The following is a 10,932-nucleotide window of genomic DNA, read 5'->3' as shown; positions in this document are numbered from 1 at the left end:
TACCCAAGCAATGCTTTTACATTCTTCCTTCATGGCTTTTCTTTATTGCTGTCACCTTTTCCGAGATCAACCCTTGGAGAAACCCTTCTTCATCCCACTGATCCAGCCTCCAATAAAAATTAAAAACATAGGTACATAAGGGATGTTGAAACAACATGGCGGTGAGGATGAATATGATAGAAATATGCAGACAGACATGAATACACAGACAAAAAAAGAATCTTGCCTTTGCTGTTTTTCTAAATAGCCCTTTCAAGTCACCTTTACACATCACTAAGAGGTTAGCTGCAGGAGCACAGATTTTGCACAGAATTCAAATTGGGAAAAAGTATGATTGCCAGGCTCATTGAGAAGCTGTGTCCATCTGCTTCAGTATCCTCCATCTGACAAGGGGTAACGAGATGTTTCAAAGACAAGCGCATTAAGGGCAACTATAGGACAACACGCTCTTTGAGAAACCAGCTTCCTCGCTTCAGATATATAAAGGCTGTCTTATGTCCTGAAGCATGTAGCTTTTTGTCCTTTTTTTTTTTACTAAAGACTTTTTTATTTTAATCTCCTCTAATATGTCAGAAGATTTTCTCATTATCTATTACCCTTTTTTGATCCTGTTAAGCTTCTGGCAGCAATGGTATCAAGAGGCAGTAGGGTTCAGAGGTTAATTGTGCCTTCTATTTAAAAGGTACTTCCTTTTTTTCCATTTTAACTGCATTCATTTTTAAATAATGCTAAAATAGAAACTGAAAAAAATCTATAGCTCAGTTTAAAATAAAAATGAAAGAAAAGAGAGACAGAGTTAAATTATGACACTCAAATAATTCTTTCCTGTAAGCCTTGGGGAAAACTTGATGGCACTGAGAAGTTAATGTAAATTGCCACTGTTAAGGTTAGATTAGAAAGAAAATTTAAAAAATAACTCTTTTAATCAGCTCCTCAGCTGGTGTGAATCAGCTTCGCTCTCTGGGAGTTATTGAGCCTGAACTGATTTGTATCACCTGAAGATCATGCCCTTTGATCTTTAAATATCTAATAATTTTTATGGATCTCCTGCAGCCTTCTTTTAATGTATGCACATCTTTCTTAAGTCATGGTGTACAGAACCAGACCTACTTCACTTGTGGTCTCACCTCCTGATTCCTATGCATCATCTTCCCATTCATAAATCCCAGAATTAGATTTATCCCTCTTTTGCAGAAAATACCATTGATCCCTATTCAGTTTGTGATCCATTATAATATCATCACCCAGTCAGTAACTCCCCATGTTGTATTAATAATGCCCCCTCCCTGCCTACAAACACACATCTCTCCCCATGTATTTAGCACTTGAACTTACTGGATTTCATCTCACTGATTTCAAATCACTTATGCAATTAATCAAGATAATTTTGAATTATAATTGTGTCTCTCATTCTTCCTCCAGGAACTGCCTCCTGCCAGCCAGGGACTGTCCTTTCTAGCTACAAACTCAGTTCCGCATCAGAATAATTTCATTCAAGGAATGTAACAAGTAGCACAACACTGGCATATTGCTGGCTATACAGCCACCTTGGGACTCACTATACCAAAGCTCACAATCAAAGATTTTAAGACTTAGTTTTCTCTTTCATAATATACATACCACTGCATTGTGTATTATAAACCTACCTACATAATACATTTTAGTACTAAAAATGTATTAATTCTGCTTCTGACCTGAAGAATTCACACACACAGTAATTCTAACCATCTCATGAAAAAGTGCACATTTAACTGATCATTCACCCATTTTTGCTCATCCCTACCTTAGCATAGTCTGAAAGTGTGATAAGCATAACCTTTATCCTATAAAAAATTACGGATAAGGATTCTACAACTAGCACCTTGAGCATAAGGACTTTCAGTGCATCCTTCAGGCTTAATGTGTCTCTAGAGGTTGTATTTCAACCAGCTAGGAACAAACTTCATGCTAATTTCATCTACATGGTCTTAATTCATTAGTCAAAGCATAAGTATCGTCTGCCATTTGAGACATCCTAGGACAGGTGATACATTCACACAAGATATGATAAAGGACCTAATGGAGGCCCTATATTCCCCTGAGCCAGAAGCTGGAGACCTGGTGAGATACCAGGAGGTGAGATGAAACCACAGTATCCCAAGTGGAACTTCAAGTTTAGGCAACCAATTGTTCTGTATATATTTCCCTGTCTTATTATAAACATGTAATGTGTCAGTGCTTGCTTATATATAAGCCTGGATTCACGTGAAGGATGCTTCCATATGGAGGAAGACTATATTGCAGCTATACTCTTCTTTTCTGAAAGAAACAGTTTTATGCCTCCCATCTACATTTGCTTTTGACAGTTAATGAGTCAAAGGAGAATTTTTCAAAGCTGCTTGACTTATGCTAAAAAAAGTCTTAAAAAGAACTGAGCACACACAGATCTCATCTCTGCCTGCAAACCTTCCACTTGTTAGGGGAAAATGCTGAAATGGTTGACATATTCAGTAACAAAAAGTGCAGCCTATTTTCAGTGTCAGCCAGCCAGCAACCAGAACTACTCCTGCGGACATACACTGTGCAATTCAGGCAGTAATTATTTCTTTCAGGAAGATCCAAGGAATACAAGTGCAATTCTGCTTTTCATCCTCTTTAAAAGCCTTTGGTTGTGCTCACCTACACACAAGAGATCTATTTTATCTCCCTTTCTCTTCAACATCCACTTGGAGGAAGAAACACAACCTATAGGTTTCTCTGCCAAGAACGTACAGCTGATTCCCCATTTTACTGCTCACAGATGTAGACATTGCTATCTGTAAAACGTCACAAAGTTTGGCAGAAATTAGTTCCTGTGCAAAGAGCCCCAAACTTCCCTGACCCTACCTGAAGGTTTAACAATGATCCACAGAGGAAAGTACTTCAGAGAAGTAGCTGAGGCATAACCTGTTCATCAGAAACACATCTCCTATTCATCAAAATGGTGTGAAGCTGCCATCGCTGATTAAACATTTACAATCATCATTTTTGGAGGGAACACACATAAAAAGCCATTTACCATTAAGTGCACACATTTAAGAATAGTATTTCCAGCCAAAGCTGATTGCCTGTTGACAAAATTACAAAATATCTCTGGATTTTACAAAATTAAGCCCATATTCTACTGAAGTGCAGGGGTGGAGTGCTGTGATAGGTAAGTAATGGCAGCAAAGGTGTTCAAAGGAATCCGAACCTACATCAAGGTTTGATCCTGTATTTCAAAGAAGTTAAAATAGCTCATTGCCTTTGTAGGGCCTTAATAAAGGGTCCTCTTCTGGATCCAGAGGAGAAAAGAGTTGATTTTCCCTTTTTCCATAACACTAGAATCTGTCTGTAAACAAATGAGGCATGGGAGCAGTGGGGCTTCCCGTCCAGCTGCAGAGGTACCTCTGTCCTGTGGTGAAAGTGATGACCAAGGGGCAGATTCCAACCATGATGCACTGAAGTATGGCTGCATGAACCTGTCTCCAGGTTGACAGTGATGTGATAGATCAGCACTAGAACTTTTTTTCATGACCATCAAGTGCCATTTATACTGGCTTAGTACATTTCTTCTTATGTCTCTCAAGCCTTGACATGCTTGAGAGGTGGGCCCACACAAACCTCATGAAGTTCACCGAGGCCAAGTGCAAGGTCTTAAATGTGGGTCAGGGCAATCCCAAGCACAAATACAGGCTGGGTGATGAGCAGATTGAGAGCAGCCCTGCAGAGGACTCGGGGATGTTAGTTGATGAGAAGCTCAACATGACCCAGCAATGTACACTTGCAGCCCAGAAAGCCAACCGTCTCCCGGGCTGCATCAAAAATGTTACCAGCAGGTCAAGGGATGTGATTCTCCCCCTCTACTGTGCTCTCATGAGACCCCACCTGGAGTACCGCATTCACATCTGGGGCCCCCAGCAGAAGAAGGACATGGACCTGTTGGAGCAAGTCCAGAGGAGGGCCACAACGATGATCAGAGGGCTGGAGCACCTCTCCTATGAAGACAGGCTGAGAGAGTTGGGATTTTTCAGCCTGGAGAAAAGGCTCCAGGGAGACCTTGTAGCAGCCTTCCAGTACCTAAAGGGGGCCTACAAGAAAGCCAGAGAGGAACTTTTTTCAAGGGCATAGGACAAGGGGTAATGGCTTTAAACTGAAAGAGGGTAAATTTAAATATAAGGAAGAAGTTCTTTACTCTGAGGGTGGTGAGGCACTAGAACTGGTTGCCCAGAGAAGTTGTGGATGCCCCATCCCTGGCAGTGTTCAAGGCCAGGTTGGATGGGGCTTTGAGCAACCTGGTGTAGTGGAAGGTGTCCCTGCCCATGGCAGTGGGGCTGGAACTAGATGATCTTTAAGGTCCCTTCCAACCCTAACCATTCTATGATTATTATTAAAGTTAGAATCTCTCTACCCAGAAGTCACTCTTTTGCTGAATTGCTGTTCACGGAAGATCCTTCTCCAGTTGCCCAGGAGAGTGACTGCTACTGCTTGGTTGGCTGTTGTTATGGTAGCCAACATCAACATCACACATTTTCTTTCACTCTCATCATTACATTAATGCTTCCTAATCTCTTTATGACCCTTTCCAAAGCCTTAGCAGCAATACAATATGACACACTATCATCAAAGAAAGAAACAAACCATGGTAGTACAAACTGAAGGAACTCCCTATATAAATCCAAAGAATAACTATTTTCTGAGGAGAGCATTCTGAGGAGAGACACCACACAAATCAGCTCTGCAAGCTCTGTGTCAGATGCAAATTGATGTTAAATATCTGGTGGCAAAGAGCAAGAAAGATGACAAGCTCTCTTACGCAGTAAGTTGAGCTACCAGTAATTACTGCCTGAGACACGCTTTAACAAGGTAACTTTGGCTGTGCTCAGCCAGCATCTTGCTCATCAGCCTTTCTTGCTGAACATCTGTAAGCAAACTGGCATGTCCATTATTTTTACTGAGACACTTGGGTTTAGTAGTTAGCTGCTCATTTAGTTTTATACTACTCTTTTGAGGGCATAAAATATATTTAAACACCTTTTCCTATTGCAACGGTCATCTTATGTCCAAAAGCTGACTGAATGAGAAAAAAAAAAAAAGAAAGAGTTCACAAAGGCATTTAACTGTACAATAAAGACACTTCTTCACATAAGGACTCCTAGGAGACACTAATTTGTACCACTGTGGAGCATTTTCCTGGTTTGTTGTTTTGGCCACTACAGGTACAGAGATTCCAAGAAGCCTTTGAGAAGGAAAGACTGTGACATCTCTATTTACCAGGAAGTATCAGGACAATTCAAGACCTTATAATCTATCAGAAGAGGAGAGTTGGTCAAAAACTGCCCTTCTTTTCCCATCCACTACAAGACCTAGACCACCACAGGCATTTTTAGAAAAGAAAGCAACATTTCAGAGGAAAAAAACCAAAAGGTGCAACATTACTTAAATAACCAGCTTCTTAATAATAATTTGCATTCCAGCTTGCCAAGAAATTACTTGAAATAATCTAGTCTCATTCATCTAATCAGGGCAATTACCAAAATAACACCACTTACTTGTAATATACTTCAGTTACTTCACTTAGGCAGTTAGATTTATACAGAAGGAAGATCCTAGAGAGACGCAAATGCAGGTTATCTTTTCAAGGGAAAAATACAGAAATACCCTGGAAGAAGGATGCAAGAACCAATTGCCTACAATGTCTAATGAAATGCAAGGCACATGGAGAAGCAGCCCCAGGACTCGCTGAACTCAGGGATACACAGCTGCTGCTGGAGTTGCCTCTCTGCAGCTTTTTCACTTTCCCCACCTGCTGGCCATGCTGGAAAGCAGCACAGAACCAATATATCCTGTAGTATGAAAACATCCTACTAAAGTGATTCTGCCCTCACACGGAGGTATTTCCACAGGCCATTAATGAGGTTTCTCCGCATTTTTTTTACTGTTAAAAGTGAGATCAGCATCTCTGATGAGACATCCCAGTAAAACACAATGAAAGAAAGGGCAAAAATACCTATCATTACAGCTTTTCAAAAAACAGAAGACGTGTCTCACTTGAAAGCATTCCCTACCTGTTTAGATTCCAAACACTAGAAAGAATATGACTGCTGGGCTAAACTCAGTATTTATATTCACAGCACTATCAGATCATTGTCAACAGCTGATGTGTTCACTATAGGATTTAGTTTCCGAAACAATCTGACAAAACGAACATTAAATAAAACAGAAGACAAGAAGAAAAAAAAAAAAAAAAAAGACCAAAAGTATCATGGCTATACTGTTCCAAAATATACAGAGATAAGGATAGCAATGCCTGTACTGGATGGATTTCCTCACAATGCACCAAAGGCTAGTGAAGATACCACAGTGCTGCAGAGTAAAAGCATTCCCCTGGGAAGGCTGCACATTCAAAGAGAACAAAAAAAAGCATGATGTACTCGCAAAAGACAGGCAACTTGAAAACTCTCTGTTCTCTCAATATTTTGTACCTGAGAAAAGGGCAAACAATTTTCCCTTCCTCTCTGTTCCATGTTTATTCGCTGGATTAAAAACTCCTAACACGAAGCCTACAATCCAAAGCAAAAAGACTCATTTCACAGCTGTTATCTCTACGTACACCCTACTCATAATATCAATTAGCAATGAGGACAATTTCCTTATTGCTACTACAGCAGATCAATTACCAAAGTATTCAAAATTCAAGGCAGGCTTTCCAGGAGAAGATTGGTTTGATTTGGTACACAGTGTCTGGCTAGCTGTCAAGCAAGACTGACTGGCAGCTGGAACGAGGGTGTTTTCACAGCGCAGCAGGTGCGCTCAGCTTCAGCAGCCAGTGCCTGCCCATGGAGCATGCACAGCACCACATACAAACCTGGGAAGGGTTGGATACACAGCTTTGCACGAAGCCACAGGGTGGCTCACCAAGAAACTAATGCAGATGGATCCACTGATCTCTAAACAAAAATTTGCCGTGATGCTCCTGCCACAAAGGAATCCAAAGCTACACTCGCCCATCTAGAGCTGTTGGAACCTGTTATAATAAAATTGTAGAGGGAAGAGAGGAGCTGGGTTGCAATCACTAAGCAGATTTCATCTGGCAGCATTGTAGCCCCCGGTTAGATGTGGCTTAAAGCAGTGCTTGTAAGAAGATGGTAAACGAGCACCAAAACCGTTACGTTTTTCTACCTGATAAATATGAACATTAAGTTATAATACAAACAAAATGCATAAACTCAGCAGGCCCAAATAAAGGTGTTCACTAAAAACTACTCACAACACGCAAAGCCCAGTCATGAAACCATTGCCACATAAATGCAGTGCTGCTGCAGCAGGCTTCTGCAAGAGGAAATGCGCCAACACCCTGGAGGAAAATCTTAAGATTCTACTCACAGGTCCAGCACAATACAATAGCAGAAAAGGTGACTGTGAAAAGTTTTCCTTGCAGTAACATGTTGGCATTACGCTCTGGGTGAATTCCCAATTAATTGCAATTTCTCTATGAAAATACTCTTTCAGTTATATAAACAGAAGTTACCAGCCATAACAAAACATAACATCTGACTTCAGTTGATGCCAAACGTTTAGACACTTTAGTGGACACCTGTCTTAATATTTGTTTTAGCTGTCACTTGGTAGGACTGTTCCAGATTTTATATTTCATGTCTGTTGATTCTGCAATATTCGCCATTACGATGCCCTAAGCAAACTGTTGATTGCTCACTCTTGCCTACTTTATATAGCTAAAGCTAGATTCTAGCTCATAAAAACATGCTAAGATCACCAAAGATAATTATCGTTTAAAACTTCGAATCTAAACAAACAAGCCCCAGAACCCAGCCTAATTGTATTAGAAAGCATACCTAGAGACCTATATTGTTGTCAAGACAAGCTGTTAAGACTTCCTCTAGGAACTGCTGTAAATCTAGGCTAATGCTTTATAACATGAAGTAGTAGCAGTAATACTGTAAACAGACAATCCAAATGATACATACACGAAAATTCTCCTGGTTTGAAACGTGCCAGAAAATAGACTGTTCTGAAGCTATACAGAGATATTCTGCAAGTAAAAATAGTCTATTGTCATTTTTTTTCCCAGTTTTAGGGATCTGATGAAAAGCTAAAATTCAGTCCTGGACTGATGTTAAAAGGAGAATGTAAACATAGACCTTTTGTTTTTATTTTAGAGTATTTCTATAGATTTAATAAAACTGTAGCTCATTTACAGATGAAAATATAAAATCTCTAGATCCCAGCATTTCTGACTGCAGTCTGATATCTATCTTCTCTTCATAGTCTCACTCTTGTGAGGTATCTACAACAGCAAATATTTTTCCGCTATAAAATAGGCTTCAAATAAAGCCAAATTAACTAATGGGTAGTGATGCTAATAAACTAAGGAGTAAAATGACAGTGTTACCTGAACAATTAAGACTTTATGCTTGAATCCCTTGTGGAACAAAAGCTTTTTTATCTATAGTGAAACTGGTTCTTACTCTGCATAGTACTTCATCCACTGCCAAAGCTGAATATTGTATTAATGCCATTTTAAGAGTGTGGATCACAGAGAAAGCAACAAGATACAGAATTTAGATAAAGTAGAGCTATTTTACACCTTCAGCAGTTACCTTTACATTTAAATGCAGAATTATATAAGGCTGGCATTTGGATGCAAAAGTGTTCTCTTACCACTTCTCCAAACAACAGGGAAGTTTCTGTAATTACAGGAGATTTACTGGCTGGCTTGCCACCTGCAGTGATGCCAAACAGGGAGCAGAACAGCCATCATGCACCTGTGACAGATCTGCATGCTGGTGAGTTCAGAAACAAAGTCTATACAAAGGAGGCAGCATACTACAGTAATATAGTATGCTATGCTCATTATCATAGCATTGCACAAACAATAAAAAAGGTAGTTTTAAAACTAATTCACTAGTCTTATCACGTGTATATTTGTGACTTCAGTGAGTCAAGCAGGCATTTCATTCCACATTTATTAGAAAGAAGGGAAAAAAAAAGAATCAAACCAAAATACAACCAACTTTCTTCCAGCTTCTTAACCTTGACTTCCTGCAAGTCTGTCTGAGGGGCTCCACAGGTGAACTCTAACTCAGGAAATCACCTGTTTCAAGTCAAACCCATCCTACCCCAAGGTGAATCATTAGGGAAGACACCAGTGACTGGAGAAGAATTGAGTCCATTTTTGCTCTTTGCACCACTGGAAGCAATCTCCATCTGGAGATATCATGAACTTGATTTTAAGTCATCATCAAATGTATCAGTAAGTTTACCATAGTAAATAAGCATCTTGGGGAACTCCTCCTACTCTGCATATAGCCAAACAAAGGCTAAGGCAACATCATCACTTGATTACATGCAAGTTTATAAAATTTCATGGCTTTTCTCAACTCTTGCCCCCTCAATAAGCTAAGTTCTGATATTCTTACAACAATAACTACACTTATCAGCTGTGTTCCCTTACTGTGCTGCCCTGCTTCATAAGGAGTTGCAGTTTACCTGGCTTATACTATTCTTCCCTTAGTCTAATACCCTTAACTGAACTACATCCAAGTTGCCCCTTAGAATGTGATTCACCTGAAGATAATTTCTTTTTAGAATGTGCAGGCTCTGTAATGACTGTAACACACCACTGATTAGTGCTAAATTCAGGACACAGAATACAACACTGCAGACCAGAGCCATGGGGGAAGGCTCAGAGCCCACCACAGGTCCTGTTAGAGGTAGGCCAGGTAGCTGTACCACACAGCATATTGGATAAGCAGAACATGGTTTAGTGGGCCTGGATGATGGTTGGACTCGATGATCTTGAAGGTCTTTTCCAACCTAAACGATTCTATGATAATGTGGTACGTGATCCATAAGTTAAGGCCTTGCTGCAATTATCAGGGTTGTTGTTATCTAGCAACAGCTGCTTTTTCCAGGATCAGAAGAGAAATGTAGAAGGAGAAGGGGGAACATAAAACACTTCAGTCAGTACTTTGCTCCTGCCCTGTCAGTAGATTTAGACCCTGTTTCTTCTGCATGCAATGGACTGCAACCTGTTGGCTTAAAGTCAGGGTGTGAGAAAAGGGGCTTTGGAACTGTTTTGAAAAGTGTTTCCAGTATCATCCTTCATTTTACCTCTGCTTTGTCTTCAATCATTTCCTTCCTTTGTACTTCAGGTTCCCTGAGCTCTTAACAGAGTTCTCACGTGGTTATTCACTCTCACCCCTAGACCTCTTTGTTCTGCAATCAGTTTCTATGTCATTGCTCTCACCACCACATTTCTTCTTTAGTAACTTTTTTTTAAAATCTTGCCCTTTCTTCAGCAGGATTTGGAATAAATGTCTTGTCTTAGTAGATCAGAGCAGGATTTCCACAGTATCAGTATACAAGCTAGGCCAGAAGCAACACGATCCCTTGTCTCAGAGCTTGTACAGCAGATATTGAACTTTACAAGCACTTAGCAGTTGACAGATATGAATGATGACACTAGTTCAATGACTGTCACTGAGTAATAATAAGGATTTCTGCTAAGTTCACAGAATCGTTTAGGTTGGAAAAGACCGTTAAGATCATTGAGTCTAACCATTAACCTAACACTGCCAAGTCCACCACTAAACCATGTCCTTAAGTGCCACCTCTAAACGTCTTTTAAATACCTCCAGGGATGGTGACTCAACCACTTCCCTGGGCAGCCTGTTCCGATGCCTGGCAACCCTTTCAGTAAATAATTTTTTTTTTCTAATATCCAATCTAAACCTCCCCTGGTGCAACTTGAGGCCATTTCCTCTCATCCTATCATTAGTTACTTGATAGAAGAGACCAGTACCCACCTCGCTACAACCTCCTTTTGGGTAGCTACAGAGAGTGACAGGGTCTCCCCTCAGCCTTCTTTTCTCCAGACTAAACAACCCCCGTTACCTCAGCGGCTCCTTATAA

Source organism: Accipiter gentilis, chromosome 3 (genome assembly GCF_929443795.1).
Source record: "Accipiter gentilis chromosome 3, bAccGen1.1, whole genome shotgun sequence".
In the NCBI taxonomy this organism is placed as follows: Eukaryota; Metazoa; Chordata; class Aves; order Accipitriformes; family Accipitridae; genus Astur; species Astur gentilis.
This window is presented reverse-complemented; position numbering follows the sequence as displayed.